At 46.9% G+C, this 26,116-nt stretch overlaps 1 protein-coding gene across 8 annotated transcripts in view; it reads left to right on the top strand.

The window, feature by feature from the left end:
* LOC139387915 (retinoic acid receptor RXR-alpha-A-like) overlaps nucleotides 1-26,116 on the top strand; it is a 140,726-nt gene that overhangs the window by 53,253 nt on the left and 61,357 nt on the right. The gene's annotated exons all lie outside the window — the stretch shown is intronic.

Genomic DNA, 26,116 nt, shown 5'->3' on the forward strand with positions numbered 1-26,116 from the left:
CGTAGGAGAGAGGAAGGTATATGACCGGCAGGAAAAGGGAAAGTCTAACTATTTGTGGCTTGTTTTGGGCAAACGTTCTGGTTGGGATCTGACCAGATGCAGTGTGGTTCCATCTGACCAGATTTCTTAGTTGACAAATCTCAGTTATCAGGGTCTGTATCGACTTGATGATAAGAGTGAGTCAGTGAGAAGTAGTGGGCACACACTGGTTCTATAGAGATACAGTGCTCTGTGTCGAGAGAAAGAGCTCTATTAGAACTGGTACTATAGAGATACAGTACTTTGTGTCTAGAGAGAGAGCTCAAATAGAACTGGTACTATAGACTACAGTACTATGTGTCTAGAGAGAGACTCAGCTCTAATATAACTGGTACTATAGAGATACAGTGCTCTGTGTCTAGAGAGAGAGCTCTAATAGAACTGGTACTATAGAGATACAGTACTTTGTGTCTAGAGAGAGAGCTCTAATAGAACTGGTACTATAGAGATACAGTACTATGTGTCTAGAGAGAGACTCAGCTCTAATATAACTGGTACTATAGAGATACAGTGCTCTGCGGCTAGAGAGAGAGCTCCAATAGAACTGGTTCTATAGAGATACAGTACTTTGTGTCTAGAGAGAGAGCTCCAATAGAACTGGTACAATAGAGGTACAGTACTCTGTGTCTAGAGAGAGACTCAGCTCTAATGGAACTGGTTCTACAGAGATACAGTATTCTGTGACTAGAGAGAGACTCAGCTCTAATAGATCTGGTACTATAGAGATACAGTACTCTGTGTCTAGAGAGAGACTCAGCTCTAATAGAACTGGTTCTACAGAGATACAGTACTCTGTGTTTAGAGAGAGAGCTCTAATAGAACTGGTACTATAGAGATACAGTACTCTGTGTCTAGAGAGGGACTCAGCTCTAATAGAACTGGTTCTACAGAGATACAGTACTCTGTGTCTAGAGAGAGAGCTCTAATAGAACTGGTACTATAGAGATACAGTACTTTGTGTCTAGAGAGAGAGCTCTAATAGAACTGGTACTATAGAGATACAGTACTCTGTGTCTAGAGAGAGAGCTCTAATAGAACTGGTACCATAGAGATACAGTACTCTGTGTCTAGAGAGAGACTGAGCTCTAATAGATCTGGTACTATAGAGATACAGTACTCTGTGTCTAGAGAGAGAGCTCTAATATAACTGGTACCATAGAGATACAGTACTCTGTGTCTAGAGAGAGACTCAGCTCTAATAGAACTGGTTCTACAGAGATACAGTACTCTGTGTCTAGAGAGAGAGCTCAAATAGAACTGGCCTCTTCAGTCTTTTCTCCGTATCTCTTATCTTTCTTTCCTCCACTGAGGTTGACTCACTCTCACCAGAATACCTGTCTTCCCTTCTGGGTATTTGAGGAGGAGGCTCACCCAGGAAAGTGTTTTCAGCATCTACGTGACTTTGTGGCAGGGGGCTGTACTCAACTTAACAGTTATGAAACCAAGCCGTTTGCTTGCCTCAGAACATTTTGTCCCTGTCTGTTAATGCTCGTCAAGAAATGATGTCCAATGGCAGACTAAACAATTGGATTTTAGGGGCTTAGTGGGGTAAAGGAGAGCCTACTGTACGTCTCAGTTGGTGTGTATTGCATTACATTTCTGTGTGTGAGCGTGTGTGTGTGAGCGTGTGTGTGTGTGAGCATGTGTGTGTGAGCATGTGTGTGAGCGTGTGTGTGTGAGCCTGTGTGTGTGAGCGTGTGTGTGTGAGCGTGTGTGTGTGAGCGTGTGTGTGTGAGCGTGCGTGTGGACTGCGTTGATTATCTCCAACTTTATCAGAGAGTGGACAACTGTCACTCCAGCTGTGCTCGAGAGTATTTTGGAATTAGGGCTGTGTGTGAATCCCTGCCCAGTGATTACGATGCAGCTGAGCCTCAGCTCCGTCCTGGAATCCAAATGTTGTTTTGGGCCTGTGCTCTATTGCTCTATGCCTTTCACTATTCATTGTCCTCTCTCAGGTGTAAAGTATTCCTGTGGCCGGTGGTTTTGAAGAATCGCTGTGTCAGAAATAGTGGGCACGGCAGCTGCCTGTAACGCAAGCTGATAATGAGCTTATTTGACACCTCCCAACCATCTGTTCCTGTGTATTGTGTTATGCAGAGAAGACACGTTTATGAGCCTGGTAATTACACAACCACAGTTAGTGGCCGGCGCATCTCACCCGACATCGCCACGCTCCCAGCTCCATGATTCAAACTCAGACGCATGGATGCACTGTACGCATCTGATACCGCGGGATGAGACTCCAAAACGCACACATGCACACACCAGTGGGCCACACACCAGTGGGCCACACACCTGGGTCCAGGGCCTCATCAGCTATCAGCCGGTGGATCTGAGGACAGTCAAGACTCCTGATCCACTCTTGTTTTGTTTATGGAATGTACACAGATCAGCTCGGCAAACATGAACCTTTGACCCCTCTGGGCAAATCACCTTTTATCTTGCCTCCTTGTGTAACTGATTGCCTGAGCATGCAGAGAGCAGTCAGCGTTAGGTGATGGAGGCAGATGAAAACAAGGTGGAGAGTTTGTGTGTATTTGTGTATGTCTGTGACGTGTGTGTGTGTGTCTGTGATGTGTGTGAGTGTGTGTGTATGTCTGTGACGTGTGTGTGTGTGTGTGTCTGTATGTCTGTGATGTGTGTCTGTGTGTGTGTGTGTGTGTGTGTGTGTGTGTGTGTGTGTGTGTGTGTGTGTGACACGTGTGTCTGTGCCGTGTGTGTGTGTGTGTGTGTGTGTATCTGTGACATGTGTGTGTGTCTGTGTGTGTCTGTGATATGTGTGTGTGTGACACGTGTGTCTGTGCCGTGTGTGTATTTGTGCATGTCTGTGACGTGTGTGTGTGTGTCTGTGTGTGTGTGTGTGTGTGTCTGTGATGTGTGTGTGTCTGTGTGTGTGTGTGTGTGTGACACGTGTGTCTGTGCCGTGTGTGTGTGTGTGTATCTGTGACATGTGTGTGTGTCTGTGTGTGTCTGTGATATGTGTGTGTGTGACACGTGTGTCTGTGCCGTGTGTGACGTGTGTGTGTGTGACATGTGAGTGTGTGTCCTATCCCCTCTGCGCTCTGCATGGATGGATGTTTTCCTCTGATGTTCAGGTCCATATAGTTTCACAGCCCCTGGCGGAGGCCCTATGGGGGGATGTGAGGATGCAGTTGGAGGGAGACAGAGGGAGAGCTGTGCTGCTGCTGCCTCATGAATCAAGCTCTCTGGCTGATCCTGTGACCCCCTGCTGTCTACGTTGACCCCTTGGTCGTATCTCACCCTGTGTCACGCGTCTCCGAGCTGCACACCAACACCACACACACACACACACACACACAAGGTGTTAATTGGCCCACTTTGGCCGAGGGAGGGTCGAAGGGTCAGTTGGTCCTATAGTGTGTGTGTGTGTGTGTGTGTATACACTATGTAGGCCTACATATGTATTCTTATATCGTCAGTCTAATTGTAGCCTTAGTTAAAGTGTATCGGATGTGGATTTAATGCCGAGCAGAGATGATGACAGCTTGACATGGTGACTGTCGAGGACGTGTCTGTCTCTCTCTCGATCACTGGAGTTAAGACTGCATGCAGTCTGCAGAGGGACTGCTCTGATGTCAACTGTAGAGCTGTGTGAGGAGTTGACCCTGTGACCCCGTCCTGTCCACCAGCCTACTTGTTAAGGCTTGCCTGCCTACCTGGCTCTCCATGGCCCAGGAACGGACCCCTAATCCTGGCCTCCTCCTCCTCCTCTTCTCTCCCAGCTCTATCCCTGAGGTACAGGGAAAGGGAGAAGAGAGAGAATAGTGGGGGAGGGGGAGCAGAGATATTCTGCAGGGGATTGTGGGAACCCACTGATAAAGGCTTGCATCTTAATCCCTCCTAAGGCCGGTCTCACAGCGTACTCTGGGCCTTTACGTGATCATTAAGGGTGTGTGTGCGTTTGTGTTTGTGTGTGTGTGTTAAATATGCTAATATTCTGACGGGATTGCCACGGTTCCTTTTCTGCAGTTGACAAGCCACCTATTCTTCAGCTGTATAATATGTGAAGGATACACTTCCCTTCATCTCATTTACAATAACACAAAGTCACATAGCAGAGAGTCTGTATTCTTGGTAAGTATATTAAATACACTAATTAACTAGCTATAATGCTCCCTCTCCCACATAAAGAGTCTCCCTCCTCCCTGGTTATCCAGTAGGTTATTACTTATGCCTAGCCCCTCTGCTCTGAATCCACCACTACAGGCTTTACAGGAATTTGGCAGAGGCAAGGCGTTCATCTTGTTTCAGTGTTTTATGAGTCTGATGTGTACGTCTGTAATTGCGGTTATGGGTGATTAAACTCCCAATGCCCCTCAGGATCCGCGGGCAGCTATCGCTCAGCGTCAGGCCCACTGCAGGCTCCGGGCTCCCGGCTGCAGCCTGTAATTGATTCCTCTATGTGCGTCCCTGAAATAAAGCTGATTTAAAGAGCATCGAAACAGCCCGTGAGTTTGTGTGTGTTTTGCTAGCTCAACCTCTGAGATGACAGGTGTAATTTTGGAAGAACGGTGTAATCTGTAAACATGTTGTTGTGTGTGTGAGACAGAGATTGGGTGAGTGGAGAGGGGAATGTGTGTACGTATACAGTACAGTCTATCATGTTTAGGAATTTAATTTGTGTGTGTGTGTGTTAATGTGTTTATGCCCATTCAGACCTGTGTGTGTGTGTGTGTGTATCTTTGTATGCATACAGTTTGATTCTCTGTGTGTGTATATACAAGGAAAAAGGGAGGCCTTGGGGCTTGCTAGCTTTCTGGCCTAATTGGCATGGTAATCATGTCTCTGTGGGTGGGATAGAGGATATGGGATGATGTGTGTGATGGGAATGTTCCATGCCTTATCTCTAGAGAGAGTGAGCGACCGCAGCCCCACTGAACTCCTCTGATCTCCAGCTTGGCCTGACTCAGCTTTCTCTGGTCCCCCAGTCAGACCACCACACTGTGACCCTGGCCCCTGAGGGAGGGAGGTGGAGGGGAATCCCACATCACATCCCCCCCTGCCCAGCGGGGCTGTTTGTGATGGCAGCCTGGGCTGGGCTCATACAGGAGAATGGAGGGGAGAGGATGGAGTGAACGAAAGTGGAGAAGTAATGGAAGGACAGAATAGTTCCTAGAAGAGAGAATTGGAGAGAGGGCCACAGTGGAGCGTTGTTGAGCCCTGACTGTGGACCTCGGCTGAGGCTCCATTTTGTCTATGAAAGAGTAAAGCGTTTTCCTGTTGTGATCGACGTTGTTGCTTCCTTCTTCTATTTGGTCTACATGAAGGTGGTACACTGAGAACACTGAGTTGATGATGAAGCATTTTACTCTCCAAAACACTGATTTCTCAAGACTAAGTAGTTTCCCTTTTTAAAGTTTGGCCGTTCATGTGATTTTCTGGAAAAACCCAAGTTGAAGTTCCTTTTGAAAGAAGTCTGGTTCGACTGTGTGTGTTTGTTGGCCTGCTGCCAGTAACAATGGAAGCATGAGGAAGTCTGCTGCCTCCCTCCATGTCTTCTGTGCAACGTTGTTCAGATTGACTCTGTCAGGCCAACCACCGGGATCCAGGTGGTCTGTACCCTGTGCCCCCAGGCCCTATGTGCCCACAGACATGCCAGGCATCAGCAGCTTCTTCCTGGGTTGGCGGTGTCTTCCAGGACAAATCACAACGCTCCAAACTGTGGGCATATCCATCAGGAGCCAATGAAAAACACCCGTTTCTCTGGAGCAAAACCCACATTACTTGGTCTCTGTCGCCTAGCCAATCAAAACACTTGATTCATGGGCATTCGAGGCCTCAGAGGCACAGGCAAATAAATATGAATTTGATCACATGGGAATAAACGTTTCCAGAAAATGTATTTACCAGTGAGAATATCACATCAAATGCACATCAATGTTCCATAGCGTGCCATTAGAAAAGCAACCTTTAGATAGGACTGAGAGACCGTTGTTCTATGGAGAGCATTTAGAAGTGGGGAGGCAGGTAGCCTAGTGGTTAGAGCATTGGGCCAGTAACTGAAAGGCTGCAAAATCAAATCCCAGAGCTGACAAGGTAAAAATCTGTCGTTCTGAACAAGGCAGTTAACCCGCTGTTCCTAGGCCGTCATTGTAATTAAGAATTTGTTCTTAACTGACTTGCCTAGTTTTAAAAAAAAGTATGACTGCCTTTTAAGAAGTATTACAGGTTTGGAGTTATTAAAGGCAGGGAGAGGAGTTTGGGAATGGTGTGTGAGTGAGGAATACAAGCATGTATTATTAAGGATTAGGCTCTTACATCTTTGTTCTCTCCTAAAATAAAAGTTGTCCAGCTCTGCCAGGAGAAGAGATGAGCTCTTCAAAAGGCAAACTGAGCTCAGACACACTGAAAAACCTCTGGGATGGCTGATGTTACCTGCTCACCAGGACTTTCTCATAGGGGCTCAGATAGGAGAAACAGAACTACAGTAAGGATCTCCCCTCCTCTTGACTGACCTGTGACAAAATACAAAATGAGGGTGTTGAGATCAAGATGTCTCAGAGGGGCACAGATAGATGATCATCTGCTTCAGACAGGGGCGGCAGGTAGCCTAATGGTTAGAGGCAGGTAGCCTAGTGGTTAGAGGAAAGGTAGCCTAGTGGTTAGAGGAAAGGTAGCCTAGTGGTTAGAGGCAGGTAGTCTAGTGGTTAGAGGCAGGTAGCCTAGTGGTTAGAGGCAGGTAGCCTAGTGGTTAGAGGCAGGTAGCCTAGTGGTTAGAGGCAAGTAGCCTAGTGGTTAGAGGCAGGTAGTCTAGTGGTTAGAGGCAGGTAGCCTAGTGGTTAGAGGAAAGGTAGCCTAGTGGTTAGAGGCAGGTAGTCTAGTGGTTAGAGGCAGGTAGCCTAGTGGTTAGAGGCAGGTAGCCTAGTGGTTAGAGGCAGGTAGCCTAGTGGTTAGAGGAAAGGTAGCCTAGTGGTTAGAGGCAGGTAGTCTAGTGGTTAGAGGCAGGTAGCCTAGTGGTTAGAGGCAGGTAGCCTAGTGGTTAGAGGCAGGTAGCCTAGTGGTTAGAGGAAAGGTAGCCTAGTGGTTAGAGGCAGGTAGCCTAGTGGTTAGAGGCAGGTAGCCTAGTGGTTAGAGGCAGGTAGCCTAGTGGTTAGAGGAAAGGTAGCCTAGTGGTTAGAGGCAGGTAGTCTAGTGGTTAGAGGCAGGTAGCATAGTGGTTAGAGGCAGGTAGCCTAGTGGTTAGAGGCAGGTAGCCTAGTGGTTAGAGGAAAGGTAGCCTAGTGGTTAGAGGCAGGTAGCCTAGTGGTTAGAGAAAGGTAGTCTAGTGGTTAGAGGCAGGTAGCCTAGTGGTTAGAGGAAAGGTAGCCTAGTGGTTAGAGGAAAGGTAGCCTAGTGGTTAGAGGAAAGGTAGCCTAGTGGTTAGAGGCAGGTAGTCTAGTGGTTAGAGGCAGGTAGCCTAGTGGTTAGAGGCAGGTAGCCTAGTGGTTAGAGGCAGGTAGCCTAGTGGTTAGAGGCAAGTAGCCTAGTGGTTAGAGGCAGGTAGTCTAGTGGTTAGAGGCAGGTAGCCTAGTGGTTAGAGGAAAGGTAGCCTAGTGGTTAGAGGCAGGTAGTCTAGTGGTTAGAGGCAGGTAGCCTAGTGGTTAGATGCAGGTAGCCTAGTGGTTAGAGGCAAGTAGCCTAGTGGTTAGAGGCAGGTAGCCTAGTGGTTAGAGGCAGGTAGCCTAGTGGTTAGAGGCAAGTAGCCTAGTGGTTAGAGGCAGGTAGTCTAGTGGTTAGAGGCAGGTAGCCTAGTGGTTAGAGGAAAGGTAGCCTAGTGGTTAGAGGCAGGTAGTCTAGTGGTTAGAGGCAGGTAGCCTAGTGGTTAGAGGCAGGTAGCCTAGTGGTTAGAGGCAGGTAGCCTAGTGGTTAGAGGCAGGTAGCCTAGTGGTTAGAGGCAGGTAGCCTAGTGGTTAGAGGCAGGTAGCCTAGTGGTTAGAGGCAAGTAGCCTAGTGGTTAGAGGCAGGTAGCCTAGTGGTTAGAGGCAGGTAGTCTAGTGGTTAGAGGCAAGTAGCCTAGTGGTTAGAGGCAGGTAGTCTAGTGGTTAGAGGCAGGTAGCCTAGTGGTTAGAGGAAAGGTAGCCTAGTGGTTAGAGGCAAGTAGCCTAGTGGTTAGAGGCAGGTAGTCTAGTGGTTAGAGGCAGGTAGCCTAGTGGTTAGAGGCAAGTAGCCTAGTGGTTAGAGGCAGGTAGCCTAGTGGTTAGAGCATTGGGCCAGTAACCAAAATGTTGCTGGAATGAATCCCCGAGCTGACAAGGTAAAAATATGTTGTTCTGCCCCTGAACAAGGCAGTTAACCCACTGTTCCTAGGCCGTCATTGAAAATAAGATTTATTTTCTTAACTGACTTTCCTAGTTAAATAAAGGTTCAATAGAAAAATATATATATATAAAAAAAACTGATGGAAGTATCTCTCCCTCCTCATGACTGACGGATACATCTGCTTATTAATGACTGTCTTGGGCAGAGAGTGCCTGTCTTGGGCAGAGAGTGTCTGTCTTGGGCAGAGAGTGACTGTCTTGGGCAGAGAGTGACTGTCTTGGGCAGAGAGTGACTGTCTTGGGCAGAGAGTGACAGTCTTGGGCAGAGAGTGCCTGTCTTGGGCAGAGAGTGCCTGTCCTGGGCAGAGAGTGACTGTCTTGGGCAGAGAGTGCCTGTCTTGGGCAGAGAGTGCCTGTCTTGGGCAGAGAGTGACTGTCTTGGGCAGAGAGTGCCTGTCTTGGCCAGGTTTAGTCTCTGAGACCTACTGTGCTCAACAGAAACCTTTCCCTGGAGTAATAAAGTCACTTGGTGGCGGAGAATACTTTCATTTCACTTTCCAACACCTCTGTGTGCTCAGTGTTTGTGTTTTTGTTGTCTAAATGCCAGTGGCAGCAGCAGCGAACGCTGGTCACGTCCCCGCCAGCACCCTCCGCCTGCAGAATGAAACAGAAACATAATGAGAGAGTGAAAACGTGAGCAGCAGAGGAACAGAGGGAGACAGAGGGAAAGACAGGGAGAGTAAAGGAGGAAGAGAAGGAGGAGAGGAGAGAGGAAGCTGACGCAGGCCTCTGGAGATGCAGGCAGGGAACCGCCAGCACTGAGCCCAGTGCGTCTTCCCAAGACTTGAAAGACAGACTCTCCCAAACCGGGATTATCATCCTCTAGAGACCCCCTCTGATGAACAAACACACAGAGAGAGAGAGGAGAAAGGGAGAGCGATAGAGAGAGAGAGAGAGAGAGAGAGGGAGAGAGAGAGAGAGAGAGAGAGAGAGAGAGATGGAGAGAGAGAAAGAGATGGATGGAGAGAGAGAGAGAGAGAGAGAGAGAGAGAGAGAGAGAGATGGATGATAGAGAGAGAGATAGATGGATAGAGAGAGAGAGAAAGAGAGAAAGAGATAGAGAGAGAGAGATGGATAGAGAGAGAGAGAGAGAGAGAGAGAGAGAGAGAGAGAGAGAGATGGAGAGAGAGAAAGAGATGGATGCAGAGAGAGAGAGAGATGGATGATAGAGAGAGAGAGATAGATGGATAGAGAGAGAGAGAGAAAGAGATAGAGAGAGAGAGAGATGGATAGAGAGAGAGAGAGAGAGAGAGAGAGAGAGGGAGATGGATGGATGGATGGATGGATGGAGAGAGAGAGAGAGAGAGAGATGGAAATAGAGAGAGAGATGGAAATAGAGAGTGATGGAAATAGAGAGAGATGGAAATAGAGAGTAATGGAAATAGAGAGAGAGATGGAAATAGAGAGAGGGAGAGAGAGAAATAGAGAGATAGAGAAGGAAGGAAGAAGGTACTGAGAGAAAGGAACAGTATGTTGGTTTGATCCTCTGCACTACATGGATGCCATAACCATTAATGATTATTGGGATGGTTGACTTGGTCCATGCATCTTCCTCCCTTAAGGATTACCTGCCTATAATACATCAATGGGATGTGTCCTTGTTTGAACTGGTGCTGTCCTGAAAATCACCTCTGCAGGCACACAATATCAGTGTAATCAGTTATGATGGCCCTCTGTCCTGCTAACTGGCAGAAACACCTGGAATCACTCGCAATAGTGCAATAAGATACAACTGGCTTACAATGTGGAGACTGAAGCAAGGATGTTTTAAGAAATATGCATTTGTTTGTGCTAGGATTTTAGCCAGCAGGGTTTTGTTGTCATCATGACTTCTCTGACAGATGCTTTGTTGGCGCCTCTTTTCTATTGGTTGGATTCTCAACACAAGCCCATAATTGGCTGTGTATCTATTATGTTGTTGGCCGAGAAGGTGTTTGTCTGGTGTGAAGTGGTCATCTGCTTTGATGTCTGGTGAATTGCTGGACGTGGTCCCTTGGTTTGTGTGGCCTTACGCCTCGTATGTGTACGCTGAAACCTCAATACGCTGCTGCTAGCCAAACATTCATTTCCATGGTGTTCTATATTGTGTGAGAGAGAGACCGGGGATCATCCTTCAATAGGAACCCTCACTATATTTGATGATTCTGTTTGTCTTGGAATCACAACTGCCCCCCTCCACAGTTCGCGGTCCCTTTACCGACCCCCTCCTGGGTTTTATGTTGTTATTTGTTTGCTGAGAGTTGACGGAAATGTGCAAAGCACACATTCGATATGACACACACACACACACACACACACACACACACACACACACACACACACACACACACACACACACACACACACACGCACCCCCCCAGTGAGGCGCGTGTGTTCCCCCTGACTCGCAAGGCCTCTTCCTGCAGCACGTAGACACATAGTTTCCCAGAGCAGCCCCCCCTCCCCTCCCCTTCAACTCCCCCTCAGTCTCACCCTTGGGGCCTGGACTGGAGGACTGCCGGCTCTATGTTTCTGGGGAAGGCTGGGGCTGGCAAACCCACCCTGCGGCCCCTTGCTGCTCTGTTCCAGCACAGAACAGGGCCAAGAGCCAGATCATTCTCCATTTGGGTTTCATTACGCAGAGCCCCAGCACTGCACAGCCCAGAAGAAAATAATAATATTCAGAAAAAAACTGAGGGAGAAAAAAATATATTTCAAAGGCTTGTTATATGGTCAATAAATTCAGGCTTCCCACTGAAACAGATCCCATTCTTTTTTGTTTTTCCAAAATGAAATGGGAACCAGGTTCTTTTGTCTTTCTGACGCAAATTGAAAAGGATCTGTTATCCTAAATGATATGTAAACCCAGCTTTGTGTCAGAGAGAAATTATAGTTTCTATGAACCATTATAATATCTCTCTCAAACCTACAAGGGTATATGTAGAGTGGTGTGTAGAAACATCTGCCAAGGACAGAGGCCAAGGACGAATCCTACACACACACACACACACACACACATAATCAAATCCACACGTAAACACACGCCGATACACATTTTCAAAGTTTCCCCCATGTGATCTATTAACACAGAAACTGAGGCCAAGGCTCTTGCTATCATTAGCATGAATTACCATCGTCAGATGTATTCACAACCCGTCTCTGAGTACTTATATGGTGCATTCGGAAAGTATTCAGACCCCTTGACTTTTTCCACATTTTGTTACATTACAGCCTTATTCTACAAAATATCCCATAATGACAAATCAAAAACATATTTTTAGAAATGTATTACAAATAAAAAACATAAATATTCAGACCCTTTACTCAGTACTTTGTTGAAGTACCTGTGGCAGCGATTATAGCATCGAGTCCTCTTGGGTATGTCACTACAAGCTTGGCACACCTGTATTTGGGAAGTTTCTCCCATTGTTCTCTGCAGATCCTCTCAAGCTCTGTCAGGTTGGATGGGGAGCATTGCTGCACAGCTATTTTCAGGTCTCTACAGAGATGTTCGATCAGATTCAAGTCCGGACTCTGGCTGGGCCACTCAAGGACACTCTGGAGCAGGTTTTCACCAAGGATCTCTCTGTACTTTGCTCCGTTCATCTTTCCCTCGATCCTAACTAGCCTTTTACTCCCTTCCGCTGAAAAACACACCCACCACATAGTGCTGCCACCACCATGCGGATTCCACAGGTGGACTCCAATCAAGTTGTAGAAACATCTTAAGGATGATTCATGGAAATAGGATGCATTTTAAAAAAAATAATTTTTACCCCTTTTTCGTGGTATCCAATTGTTGTAGTAGCTACTATCTTGTCTTATCGCTACAACTCCCGTACAGGCTCGGGAGAGACGAAGGTTGAATGTCATGCGTCCTCCGATACACAACCCAACCAGCCGCACTGCTTCTTAACACAGCGCGCATCCAACCCGGAAGCCAGCCGCACCAGCGCGCATCCAACCCGGAAGCCAGCCGCACCAATGTGTCAGAAGCTACACCGCACCGCACTGCGCCCGGCCCGCCACCCGCTCATCGTCGCTGGTGCGCGATGAGACAAGGACATCCCTACCGACCAAGCCCTCCCTAACCCGGACGACGCTAGGCCAATTGTGCGTCGCCCCACGGACCTCCCGGTCGCGGCCGGATACGACAGAGCCTGGGCGCGAACCCAGGGACTCTGATGGCACAGCTGGCGCTGCAGTACAGCGCCCTTAACCACTGCGCCACCCGGGAGGCCGAAATAGGATGCAGTTGAGCTCAATTTCGAGTCTCATAGAAAATGGTCTGAATACTTATGTAAATAAGGTATTTCTGTTTTTTTAATTTCCAAAAATGTATAAAAACCTGTTTTCACTTTGTCATTATGGGGTATTGTGTGCAGGTTGATGAGGAATTTCTTATTTCATAACAATTTTAAAATAAGGCTGTAACGTAACAAAATGTGGAAGGGGGATCGGAATTCTTTGCGAATGCACTGTAGTAGAATAGTGGAAGAGGCTCCCTACAGAAAGAGCCAGTCGTCTGTTAGACTGTTAGATTCCTCACTGTGGTGTGACCAGTAGAACGAACGGCCATTCTGTTTTTATAATAATTGTCATAATTCATAACTGTGGTTGGATGGTTTTATTAGACCTCTGTCCTACTCAGACATGGTTTCAGGCCCCATAGCCTACTGTATCCTCCTCCTCCCTCTTATGGTTTCCTGTTCCCTCTCTCTGTCTAATTCCCTAGACTTGATTGGCGACTAAATGGACCCTGTGGTTTTCCACTGAAGAGTTCTTCAGGCCTGGGGAAGGCACAGGTCCTGACCACCAGACTCCCCTCACGCCTCATAAAAGCAGAGGCTGCAGGGCCCCAGCTACCCTGCAGGGTGATGCATGGGAAACACAACTCAGAGCTCCTCAGGCCCAGACTGCTGCAGCTCACCCTTCTGGGGCCTCAGTTTAGATAGAGAGCTCCTCAGGCCCAGACTGCTGCAGATCACCCTTCTGGGGCCTCAGTTTAGATAGAGAGCTCCTCAGGCCCAGACTGCTGCAGCTCACCCTTCTGGGGCCTCAGTTTAGATAGAGAGCTCCTCAGGCCCAGACTGCTGCAGCTCACCCTTCTGGGGCCTCAGTTTAGATAGAGAGCTCCTCAGGCCCAGACTGCTGCAGCTCACCCTTCTGGGGCCTCAGTTTAGATAGAGAGCTCCTCAGGCCCAGACTGCTGCAGCTCACCCTTCTGGGGCCTCAGTTTAGATAGAGAGCTCCTCAGGCCCAGACTGCTGCAGCTCACCCTTCTGGGGCCTCAGTTTAGATAGAGAGCTCCTCAGGCCCAGACTGCTGCAGCTCACCCTTCTGGGGCCTCAGTTTAGATAGAGAGCTTCTCATCAGGACACATTTTTTTATGATGACCATTGGAAGTGAGAATGAATGTGACAGCTATTCTGAACAAGTTGTAAATTATAATTATAATCTAGCCTGTTTCTTTTTGATGGCAAACTTTGTCAGAGTGTGTGTGTGTGTGTGTGTGTGTGTGTGTGTGTGTGTGTGTGTGTGTGTGTGTGTGTGTGTGTGTGTGTGTGTGTGTGTGTGTGTGTGTGTGTGTGTGTGTGTGTGTGTGTGTGTGTGTGTGTGTGTGTGTGTGTGTGAGTGTGTTTTTGGCAACAAGGCGGTTAGATGAGGCTCTCAGCTGTGATTTGATCTCTAGTGCTTGCATACAATTTCAGATAGCCAACAAAAGAGGAAGCTCAACATTGAATCATAGCTTCCTGGCTGCCCCGAATCACCGTGTTTACTGCAAAGCATATTACAGAGAACACACAAATAGTCCCTGCAATGAGCAGCTCTTGCAGCCATGTGACCATGTTGAGAGCCCTACAGTACTGTAATCAGAGCTGTGTCGTGTCCACTCGGTTAAGGAAACCTGTAAAACAATAAGCTAGCCTATCTTCCTAATAATAGTAGGTGATCCACAGAGGAGCTGAGAGCAGGCTCTCACAGCTCTCACGTAATCATCCATCTATGGAGTCAAACACTTTTTTTCTCTCTAAGAGATTGCGCTCCATCCGGAACTTTTCTGTTCTGTGTAAAAGCAGGGCTGCCTACCTAGCGCTAGCTGTTACGTACTTACATTGCGCTGCCCTGCCTCTGACAAGGTAATGAGTCTTCAGAGAGCCCAGGGGAGGCCGGGCTGACCCGGCAGCAGCAGATGTAATCATCTTCACCAGGGAGGACTCCACAGGTTTTCCTGCTTCAGTAATTACCTTTAAATGTAATGTCTCGCTCCCGCTCTGATCGACTCATCCATTGTCAGGCAGATACAGCTCCGGAGGAGAGGAGAACGGTAGGGCTTGGCGACAGCATCCCACTGGGCACAGACGTCAGTCCAACGTCTATTTTTGATTTACATTTGGTTGAGTTGACATCTAATGCAAATTCAACGTGGAATCAAAAACAAAAATTCACCATGTCATTGGATTTAGGTTGAACGTTGGGTGAAAGAAATATGAAATTCCTTTAAGTTGATGACAAGTCCAATCAGTTTTCCATGTTGATTCAACGTCATCACATAGATTTTTGTTGTTGAAATTAAGTGGAAACAACTCTGATTCAACCAGTTTTTGCCCGGAGGAATTTGCCTCCCCGGCTTGATGAGTGTGAATCCCAGGCTGTCACACAAAGGAATGGCACGTCATAGCTCGGGACATGGGGTGATATGAGGGGAGGCTGTAATGGAGTTTTCAGGTAAATGCGGAGATGGATTTGGACTGAAAGGACATAGTGGGTGTGTGTGTTTGTGTGTGATCCGACCTGTCAGGATTTGAACCTCTGGCCATGTATTGGTCTGGCCATGAAGATGACGGAGTGTGTGACTGTACAGTAAGACAGATGCCATGGACTCACTGATGGATACAAGAACACTGATATGATAGAGATCCCTGTCATGCTACATGAAACTGAACATTTGCATTGTCCCGAATCCCTTACAAATACCTGCTCTTTTTATCAATACTGTGCCGAGTTCAGTCAGAGAATCGCTCTATCAGACGTCCCTGCATTTGGCCGCTCTCCAAACTCCTAAATCAAATTCACTGAGTAGGAAGGTCTCCAGAACAGATCAACCTCTGTGGCAGCCAGGCACTCTGGATGGAGAGTGTAGTGTAGTGCTGCCTGGCCTGGCCCAGCTCTATCTACTCTGAGCAGCATCTGCTCTTTTGTTCCCCAGCTAGCGCTGCTGCTGGTGGGGCTGACTAGCTGTCTGGCTCACAGAGAGACGCCGTATCACCTCGGAGCGAAAGAGAACAATTAGGCCATATCAGCAGATCACAGTGTTGGCAGCAAGGCCACAGTTGGCGATAGCGCTGGTAATCTGCAGCTTATCTGGCACTTAGACGTGGCCAACCGCATCTCTGTCGCCTCTCCAGCCACTTCAGTCAGCCAGGCCGCTTCGCTCATTCTCTCATAGCCAGAGAAAAACGCTCTTTCTTCCGACTGATGGCACAGCCATGGAGAGAGGAGTGAGAGGGACAGAGTTACATCCTTAATGAAGCCAGTTGTGTCAGCGGATAAAAGAAGAGAATGAGGTTATATCAACATTCCGTATCAAATGATGGTCGTTAGCGGCCCACCTACTGAGATGGTATGGGTGGCCTATTTGGGTTCCTTGCAGCCATTTTTCCAGCGTTGACGTTTTCCCCCCGTTTTTTCTCTCTTTCACTGTACATGTGGTTTGCAGACGGGACAGGGGCCTTTCAGAAAGTGAAAGCGGGTTGAGGAGAATAATACCTTTATTTAGTCTTCCCGGAGTCTCCAGCGACAGTTGCGGTTCTGCTGTCGGCTCGCATCTCCTCTCGTCATGACTGCCGCTGAAAGCAATAGCCGTCACCCTGAGCCCCCACCTACCCCACACCCTGTCCTTCCTTGCCAGCTCCCCCTTGCCATAGAGTAAACACATCAGGCTGGAATATTTACTCTGACTGCTTAAACTGTGTGGACCAGATTATACAATGTTTATACAAACCCAGAGAGAGAGTCTCCCTGATTAATGAGAAAACACTCGCGCACACACTCACACACACACAAAAAATTGTCCTGCATTGAGAAAGTCATCATAATAAACAGTGCAGCAGTTAAATGATTGATAGCGAGTGTGAGGAGTATCATAATAAAAGCCTCATAAATATTGTGAACATGTACACAGAAGTCACTTTTCTCGACAAGCATCCTGGATAAAGTGCCAAGGTAGTCATTTCTCGGCGGATTCAGACATCGTAGGTAAAGCACTCCAAATGAGCATTCGAATTTCTTCATTCCCTTTCATTTTTGTTTTTGGGCCCTGGGATTATGCAACAGCGGCGTGGGCCTCTTTGGATTGGGTTCTGTTTTCTCTCCCTCATATCTGTGAATACACAAGAACCTACCTGAGAAATGCTAATGACGGCTGTTTCATCCTCACTGCTGCGGCTGCCCTGCGCGGTGCTCACTCTGGGGGCTTCAAACCGCCATTCCTCCTACCTCCAAACATCTTTGTGAGTAATAGATTTTGCGCGGAGCCTCAAAAGAGGGAAGTGGCTGGACAAGGCTGTGATGATAAGAAAGCCCAAACTCAAGTGCTGGTTTATTAGCCTAGCCGCTGTAATGAAGGGGACAACGTGTGAATGATTCACCAAGAGGATGGAGGCTCCCGTTGGTCTTGATGCTGAGTACAAGGCTGTGAAAATCTGAAATGATCTCTTTTTTTCCTGGACTGTTTACCAGCGATGGCATCATTTTTGGAGTGAACCGCTGCCATAAGAGCAGCATGGAAAACCCATTGTGCATAGGGTCTGAGCCGGGACCCTGCCAAGGTGGCATATGGCTCTGAGGCTCCTCTCGTTGTCTGTGTTATGCCTCCTGGAAATCTGTCTTTATGACATTGTTAAGGATCTGAAGAGGCCTACGGAGGGATGTGGGTATATAGGGGTTGGGAACTTAACCATGGGTTGGCATTTGCTGTGTGTATCCCAATGTTAGAGTGAAGGGACTGGAGAGAGTGGGGTGTGGTGCGCATTGACATTGAGTCATCCTGACTCTGCGGGAAGGATGAGTGCATCATGGAAACTGGACGTCGGTGATTTCCGTGGATTTTGAAGAGTCTCTGTTCTGTTGTCACTTTATCCCCCTCCCTCCCCCACATCCTCCAACCAAATCTCCCCGGTGGCGTTGGGTAGTTGAATTATGGAGGATGGCAGTTGGAGAGGGAGATGAGAGAAGCGCTAGGAACAGACTCTGTGTTCCTGAGGTTTTAGGTCCTCTCCGGTTGCGGGGTGTTCTTATTCATAATGCAGGACCCCTGGTGGTGGCAGAAGCACTTTAACACAGAGCTGATGGGCTGGTGGTGCTTTAGGGATCCATCAGAAATCCCACCACTGCCACTAACACGCCTCTGAGAGCACATGGCCGAGAGAGTTATGACTCATGAGTCACTGACTCACTGGTTCTATGTGTTGAAACAAATAATAATAACTGAACTAGACCCGTATAGGCACTATGTCTGAACACCAGTACACTAACAGGATCCAAACAATTGACTGTCTCTTCACAGAACTCTCAGAACACAGACCAGGCTTTGTAAGAATGGGCTTGGTTTTATTATACTCTCTGCCTCAGAGGAATGCGAAGTGGCTTTGTTCTCCGTGCATGGTGATACTGTAACTGTTCCAGAGAGATAAACTAAATGTGAACCTTCTGTGGCTCAGTTTTACACTATCAACCCCCAGAACAGAGGTGAAGGCAGAGAGAGAAAGAGAGAGAGAGAGAAAAGCGAGGAAGAAAGTCAGAAACAGAGAAAAAAGGAATTGCTCTGTAGCTCAGTTAGTAGAGCATGGTGCTTGCAATGCCAGGATAGTGGGTTTGATTCTTGGTCCACCCAGACTTAAAATGTATGCATACACGACTGTAAGTAATTTGGATAAAAGGAGGGAGAGAGAAGCAGGACAATTAATAAATGAAACTAATTTATTTTCAAGTGCAGACATTAGTCATGTAGTCAGGTCTCTGGCAGGGTCCCACTGCTGTGTGAGGTCCAGGACCTGGGCTCCTCCCCTCCCTCCTTTCACATCTCTGGGGGTGTGCTCCCCTGACCCTCCCACCCACTCCCATTTATCTCTGGGACACCCTTCACCTAACTCCCCTCCCCAGCCTCCTTCCAGTCCGACTCCTGTATACAGCAGTCAGGCCTCATGTCACCGAGTAGAATACTGAATGCCCCAAACACCTCCCCTCTCATCTCAGCTCTTATCACATCCTATAAACAACATAACACAGCTCAGCTGAATGAGAGGACCTGGCTGCTTTCCACAAAGAAAGCACACTGAGGGAGGGAGAAAAAGCACAAGGGAGAGTCCTGCCCGTGTGGAGTGTTTAGTGTTGCACTCTGCCGCCTCCTGCCTTTGAGATGGGCCCTAATTTCCTCATTTGTATCTGTCAGTGGTGCTTCTGTGTAACCGGCAGCGCTGCCCAATCGACAGCCTGGAACAGGCAGGCAGGCAGGAAGGCAGGCAGTGCTGGAAGCCATTCGGAACGACAAAGCTCAGAAACACTTTCATTCCCCATCAAAACATGTGTCAACCTTTTGTGTTGTGTGTTGTGTTGGCACAGAGGGGAACTGGACGCCTGCCACCGTTTCCCCCTCTACTCCCTCCCTCCTCCTCCCTCCAGCTCTCTTTTAAACACTCTTATCTAATCTTGTGAGCATATTTGTTTTATGTGCGGTGCAGGTAGTACAAACGGTCGCTGGAACTTGCCCTGTTTCTTCAGACGACTTTCCAGCCCAACAGGTCGGGACAAAAATGAGTGTGTGAAAGACAAAACGAGTTGGAATGAAAGCATAGTGAGCTGCTAGTCGAGGGCTAGTAGAGCTGGGAGGAGCTCAGGCAGCTATAGCGGATACGGTAGTAAGAGACCCAGTAGAGGCAGGATAGAAGAACCAAGGTATTTATTGATTGGATTTTCCCTGCTGCCTTTGAAGAGAATTTAGAAAATGGTTAGCTCCGCAGTGTCACTCTGTGACCTTGGTGACAGAGACTGCAGTGGTGGCAGTACCGTCCCACCACCCCCACCCTGTCTGTCCCCTCTTCTAACAGCTGTGCCCCTCTCTGGGGGGGATTAAAGCCAGAGCCCTTTTTATCCATCTGTAATCCTGCTCTGGCATCCCCACCCACTCACTCGCACAAGAACACACAAGCAAGCGCCACTTAGGCTTGGTGGGCAAGCACACACACGGGAGCACACACACGGGAGCACACACACGGGAGCACACACACACATACAGTACACTGTACCCATTTATGATAAATTAGGTTAACTTAACTAAATGGAGTCATACACTTATGACTAAACACAGAATCAGCCTCAGGCAAGGCAAGGTCAGCACTCAGCAGACATACAGTCATGTTCTTATGTCTCCCTGCTCTGGTCTCTTCACTGAGCCCTGGTCCCCTGCTAACAGCCAGAGAGAGAGAGGCTTGAGTTGCCCCACATCCTGGCTCTCACTCCCCCTGTGGGTTAGGGCCTGCCTGCCTTAGCCTGGGCCTCCTCTCCTCTCTCTCTGTCAGCTAACCTGCACCCCCCCACTGAGGCCCCACATTGGCAGCTCTAATACCACAGCCTGCTTTATCACCCTGAATTAAAACCCAATTGGAGAATGGATTTGAGGAACTGCTGGCTCATGCAGAGCTTCTTTAGCAATGGGCGGATATTATCTGAAGAAAAAAATGTCATCATGAGGATGGAAGCACTTGAACATCATCAGTCTGAGGATTAATTATAGAACTGATATAGAGTTGGCCATTTATTGAAGAGTGTTTGTTTGGGAGTGGATAGGGCTGCCCCTCCCTCCCCTTCTTTGTATGTGACTGTGAGGTAGTGGTGTGTTTGCAGGAAGTGCTCGTGAAGAGAGCAGGATGCAGGGGAAGTGTTTGGCTGAGCTGAGCTGAGCTGACAACCTGCTGCTGTTAGGAAGCCTGCTGACCAGGAGAGAAGCTATAATGTTGGAAATTCAAACATTGCAGATTTCCAAATGTATTTCCGATGCAACAGCATACTTATCAGCTACCAATTGATTTAGTTGAATATACAACTGTCCTGTATAGGCTACCTGAACCTGCATGACATGAACTGTCCTCGTGCTCTTTCCCAGCTTGGATAGAAAGTTGTTGTGCTTAAAACCAGTCCGTTAATGCCAAGTAATACAGTCAGTCCACCCTCAAAACACTAGCTTACTGAGGATTGTTTCTTTATGCAGTGTACTATCTATAGCTGTATATTTAATTGCTATTTATAAACTTTTTATAAAAATTGTGCATCAAATAGCCTAACAATGACAAAAAAAGTAGTCAGCTTGAGGATAAATTCAAGCACTATTTATTGTTGAACTCCCCTGGTCTCCTGAAGTCCTCCTTTTTTGTGTTCAACCCAGACTTTATTGAGACATTGTGCATAATATGTTCATTGAACTGCACATCATTTAAACTTAGTCTTAAATGATGCATGCCAAGATATACTAGAGGTAAGGGATTGTTGATATTTGCAACCACACACACAACTCAAATGATGGTTCACCAGTACGAACAAAATCGCAAAACGCTTTTTGTTCAAGCCCACAAGAACGGTTGTCCACTAAAGATGATAATCTGTTTGCATCTGCCAGTATCCAGACGACCTATTCCAAGAGCTTCCTATACAGTTCATCTCTTTCCGTAACGTGTTGAGGCAGACAATTAAGGAGAATGAGAGGCTCAATTATCTATATAAGGCCCCCCTTATCTCAGCTCGCTGGTCACCATAGCAGCACCCACCTGTAGCACGCGCTCCAGCAGGTATACCTCTCTGGTCTCCCCCAAAACCAATTCTTCCTTTGGCCGCCTCTCCTTCCAGTTCTCTGCTGCCAATGACTGGAACGAACTACAAAAATCTCTGAAACTGGAAACACTTATCTCCCTCACTAGTTTTAAGCACCAACTGTCAGAGCAGCTCACAGATTGCTGCACCTGTACATAGTCCATCTATAATGTAGCCCAAAGAACTACTTCTTTCCCTACTGTATTTATTTATTTAACTCCTTTGCACCCCATTATTTTTATCTCTACTTTGCACATTCTTCCACTGCAATTCTCCCTTTCCAGTGTTTTACTTGCTATATTGTATTTACTTCACCGCCATGGCCTTTTTTTGCCTTACCTCCCTTATCTCACCTCTCTTGCTCACATCGTATATAGACTTATTTTTCTACTGTATTGACTGTATGTTTGTTTTACTCCATGTGTAACTCTGTGTTGTTGTATGTGTCGAACTGCTTTGCTTTATCTTGGCCAGGTCGCAGTTGTAAATGAGAACTTGTTCTCAACTTGCCTACCTGGTTAAATAAAGGTGAAAAATAAAAAATAAAAATGATAAATGTTGCGGAACTGCTGTATTTGAAGCACAACTCCCTTCTGTCCAGTTTCCTTGCTGTTGCTACTGCAATAACGCTGTTTCTACCCTCCCTGTAATTGTCGCTTAGGTGGAGAAATCGTTTTCTCAACTAAAACTCATAAAGAATTACCTAAGAAGCATTAGGCTCCCGGTCTGATATGTGCTTTTGAACACCTGAGTCAGCTCCAGTCATTGCACTGGCACCGTCGTAGCCTTGACCACAGCATTTGTTCACTGATATCCCCTTATACTTTCAATCAGTTTCATTTTTCAAGGCCCGAGTCACTTTTTCAGTCACATTCCTGAAGCCCAAGAAACAAACACTTAGCTTCCTAGTACATATAGACATTTAAAAGGTTTCTGAATTACTTTTTGGAAGATTACTGTCAAAATGATTTATTAAATGTTTAAAAAAATAGATTTTGATGACATGTGCATGGGCCTCCAGAGCTTGTGCGCCGAATACAACAGGTGTAGTAGACCTTACCGTGAAATGCTTATGTATGACCCCTTAACCATCCATGCAGAGTTCTAAAAAAAGTAAGTAGGAAAATTGCTAAATAAACTAGAGGAAAAATAGTAACACAATAAAATAACAATAAATACAAGGGGTACCGGTACTGAGTCAATGTGCAGGGGAACGGGTTAGTTGAGGTACAGTCATTTAGGTAGTATGTACATATACAGTACCAGTCAAAAGTGTTAAACAAATGAAAATATATGTTATATTTGAGATTCTTCAAAGTAGCCACCCTTTGCCTTGATGACAGCTTGCTCTTGGGGGGGGCATCAATATGCATTTTGTGTGTGTGTATGTGTGTAAGTAAGTGTTGGAGTGTCAGTGTAGAATGTGTGAGTGTGTGGTTAGAGTCCATTGAGTTTACATTGAGCCTGTGCAAGAGAGTCAGTGGAAAAAGCAAGAATAAATAAGAATAAAATATTTATTTTAAGAAACAAAAGAGAGAGAGAGAAAGCAACAGAGAGACAGGGAGAAGGGAGAGAGAGAGATAGAGACGAAGGGAGAGAGAGAGACAGGGAGAAGGGAGAGAGAGAGATAGAGACGAAGGGAGAGAGAGAGACAGGTAGAAGGGAGAGAGAGAGATAGAGACGAAGGGAGAGAGAGAGACAGGTAGAAGGGAGAGAGAGAGATAGAGACGAAGGGAGAGAGAGAGACAGGGAGAAGGGAGAGAGAGAGAGAGAGAGAGAGAAAGCAACAGAGAGACAGGGAGAAGGGAGAGAGAGAGATAGAGACGAAGGGGGAGAGAGAGAGACAGGGAGAAGGGAGAGAGAGAGAGAGAGAGAGAGAGAAAAGCAACAGAGAGACAGGGAGAAGGGAGAGAGAGAGATAGAGACGAAGGGAGAGAGAGAGACAGGTAGAAGGGAGAGAGAGATATAGAGACGAAGGGAGAGAGAGAGACAGGGAGAAGGGAGAGAGAGAGATAGAGACGAAGGGAGAGAGAGAGACAGGTAGAAGGGAGAGAGAGAGATAGAGACGAAGGGAGAGAGAGAGACAGGTAGAAGGGAGAGAGAGAGATAGAGACGAAGGGAGAGAGAGAGACAGGGAGAAGGGAGAGAGAGAGAGAGAGAAAGCAACAGAGAGACAGGGAGAAGGGAGAGAGAGAGATAGAGACGAAGGGAGAGAGAGAGACAGGGAGAAGGGAGAGAGAGAGAGAGAGAGAGAAAAGCAACAGAGAGACAGGTAGAAGGGAGAGAGAGAGATAGAGACGAAGGGAGAGAGAGAGACAGGGAGAAGGGAGAGAGAGAGAGAGAGAGAGAAAGCAACAGAGAGACAGGTAGAAGGGAGAGAGAGAGATAGAGACGAAGGGAGAGAGAGAGACAGGTAGAAGGGAGAGAGAGAGATAGAGACGAAGGGAGAGAGAGAGACAGGGAGAAGGGAGAGAGAGAGAGAGAGAGAGAAAGCAACAGAGAGACAGGTAGAAGGGAGAGAGAGAGATAGAGACGAAGGGAGAGAGAGAGACAGGTAGAAGGGAGAGAGAGAGATAGAGACGAAGGGAGAGAGAGAGAGAGAGAGACAGGCAGAAGGGAGAGAGAGAGACAGGGAGAAGGGAGAGAGAGAGATAGAGACGAAGGGAGAGAGAGAGAGAGAGAGACAGGCAGAAGGGAGAGAGAGAGACAGGGAGAAGGGAGAGAGAGATAGAGAGAGAGACAGGGAGAATTAGAATTTTCAGAGCTTAATAGACACTGAGAGCAGAGGAAGGCTGTCCCAAGTGAAGCACCACTGAGAGAGAGAGAGAGAGAGAGAGAGAGAGAGAGAGAGAGAGAGAGAGAGAGAGAGAGAGACAGGGAGAAGGGAGAAGGGAGAGAGAGAGATAGAGACAGAGAAGGGAGAGAAAGAGATAGAGAGAGAGACAGGGAGAAGGGAGAGAGAGATATAGAGACAGAGAAGGGAGAGAAAGAGATAGAGAGAGAGACAGGGAGAAGGGAGAGAGAGATATAGAGAGAGACAGTGAGAAGGGAGAGAGAGATAGATAGAGAGAGAGACAGGCAGAAGGGAGAGAGAGAGAGAGAGAGAGAGACAGGGAGAAGGGAGAGAGAGATAGAGACAGAGAAGGAGACCCAACCAAATCATGAGAAAACAAAAAGATAATTACTTGACACATTGGAAAGAATTAACAAAAAAACAGAGCAAACTAGAATGCTATTTGGCCCTAAACAGAGAGTACACAGCGGCAGAATACCTGACCACTGTGACTGACCCAAAATTAAGGAAAGCTTTGACTATGTACAGACTCAGTGAGCATAGCCTTGCTATTGAGAAAGGCCGCCGTAGGCAGACATGGCTCTCAAGAGAAGACAGGCTATGTGCTCACTGCCCACAAAATGAGGTGGAAACTGAGCTGCACTTCCTAACCTCCTGCCCAATGTATGACCATATTAGAGAGACATATTTCCCTCAGATTACACAGATCCACAAAGAATTCGAAAACAAATCCAAATTTGAAAAACTCCCATATCTACTGGGTGAAATTCCACAGTGTGCCATCACAGCAGCAAGATTTGTGACCTGTTGCCACGAGAAAAGGGCAACCAGTGAAGAACACACACCATTGTAAATACAACCCATATTTATGCTTATTTATTTTATCTTGTGTCCTTTAACCATTTGTACATTGTTAAAACACTGTATATATATATATATAATATGACATTTGTAATGTCTTTACTGTTTTGAAACCTCTGTATGTGTAATGTTTACTGTTAATTTTTGTTGTTTTTCACTTTATATTTTCACTTTGTATGTTGTCTACCTCACTTGCTTTGGCAATGTTAACACGTTTCCCATGCCAATAAAGCCCTTGTATTGAATTGAATTGAATTGAATTGAAGGAAGATAGAGAGAGAGACAGGGAGAAGAGAGAGAGAGACGGGGAGAAGGGAGAGAGATAGAGAGAGAGACAGGCAGAAGGGAGAGAGAGAGACAGGGAGAAGGGAGAGAGAGATAGAGAGAGAGACAGGGAGAATGAGAAGTTTCAGAGCTTAATAAACACTGAGAGCAGAGGAAGGCTGTCCCAAGTGAAGCACCACTGTCTGTCTCTAGTCCTCCAGCCCTGCAGAGCAGAGCTCAAGCTCAGCTGTCATGTTAAAAGGTCAGGATCAGGGTCGTGGCTAGGGCTGTTATGACTTGTGACCGAACACACCGGCAGTCAAAATCTACATGACTCTTTAGTCACGGTAATTAGGCTTCTCCAAGCTCTGATGCTGCTGATGGTCATTAGTAGCCTTCCCAAGCTTGCTAACTGCCTGTTATTCAGCACTCTATTGTCTGAACCACGGGGACAAACGTCCTCCATTTGCTATTTAAGTGCATAGATGACATGTATTTTTTTCTCCTGCCCATGTTTCAAGACAGGTGCATGATAATGGTCCATTCTAAATCAAATCACCTTTCACACATATATTATTTAGTATACACAAACACAAGAATAGTGTGATGAGTGACAATATTAGCCTATCACTTGTGAATGATATATTATCTCTTGTGAATGATGCCCAGCTTAAGGTAAGAAGCAGCGCGTGCCTTTCTTTGCGACTTTTTCCAATCATAGTCGCACACCTCATTTGGCCTAGACCATAGGCCTATACGGTGCCTTCGGAAAGTATTCAGACCCCTTGACGTTTTTCCACATTTTGTTACGTTACAGCCTTACTCTAAAATGGATGAAATAAAACATTTTCCTCAGCAATCTACACACAATACCCCACAATGACAAAGCAGAAAATGTTTTTTTGTGTGTTTTTTTTGCACATTTATTGAAAACATAATACAGAAATAGCTTATTAACAGAAGTATTCAGACCCTTTTCTATTGAGCTCAGGTACAT

The sequence above is a fragment of the Oncorhynchus clarkii genome, chromosome 29, assembly GCF_045791955.1.
Source record: "Oncorhynchus clarkii lewisi isolate Uvic-CL-2024 chromosome 29, UVic_Ocla_1.0, whole genome shotgun sequence".
Taxonomy (NCBI): domain Eukaryota; kingdom Metazoa; phylum Chordata; class Actinopteri; order Salmoniformes; family Salmonidae; genus Oncorhynchus; species Oncorhynchus clarkii.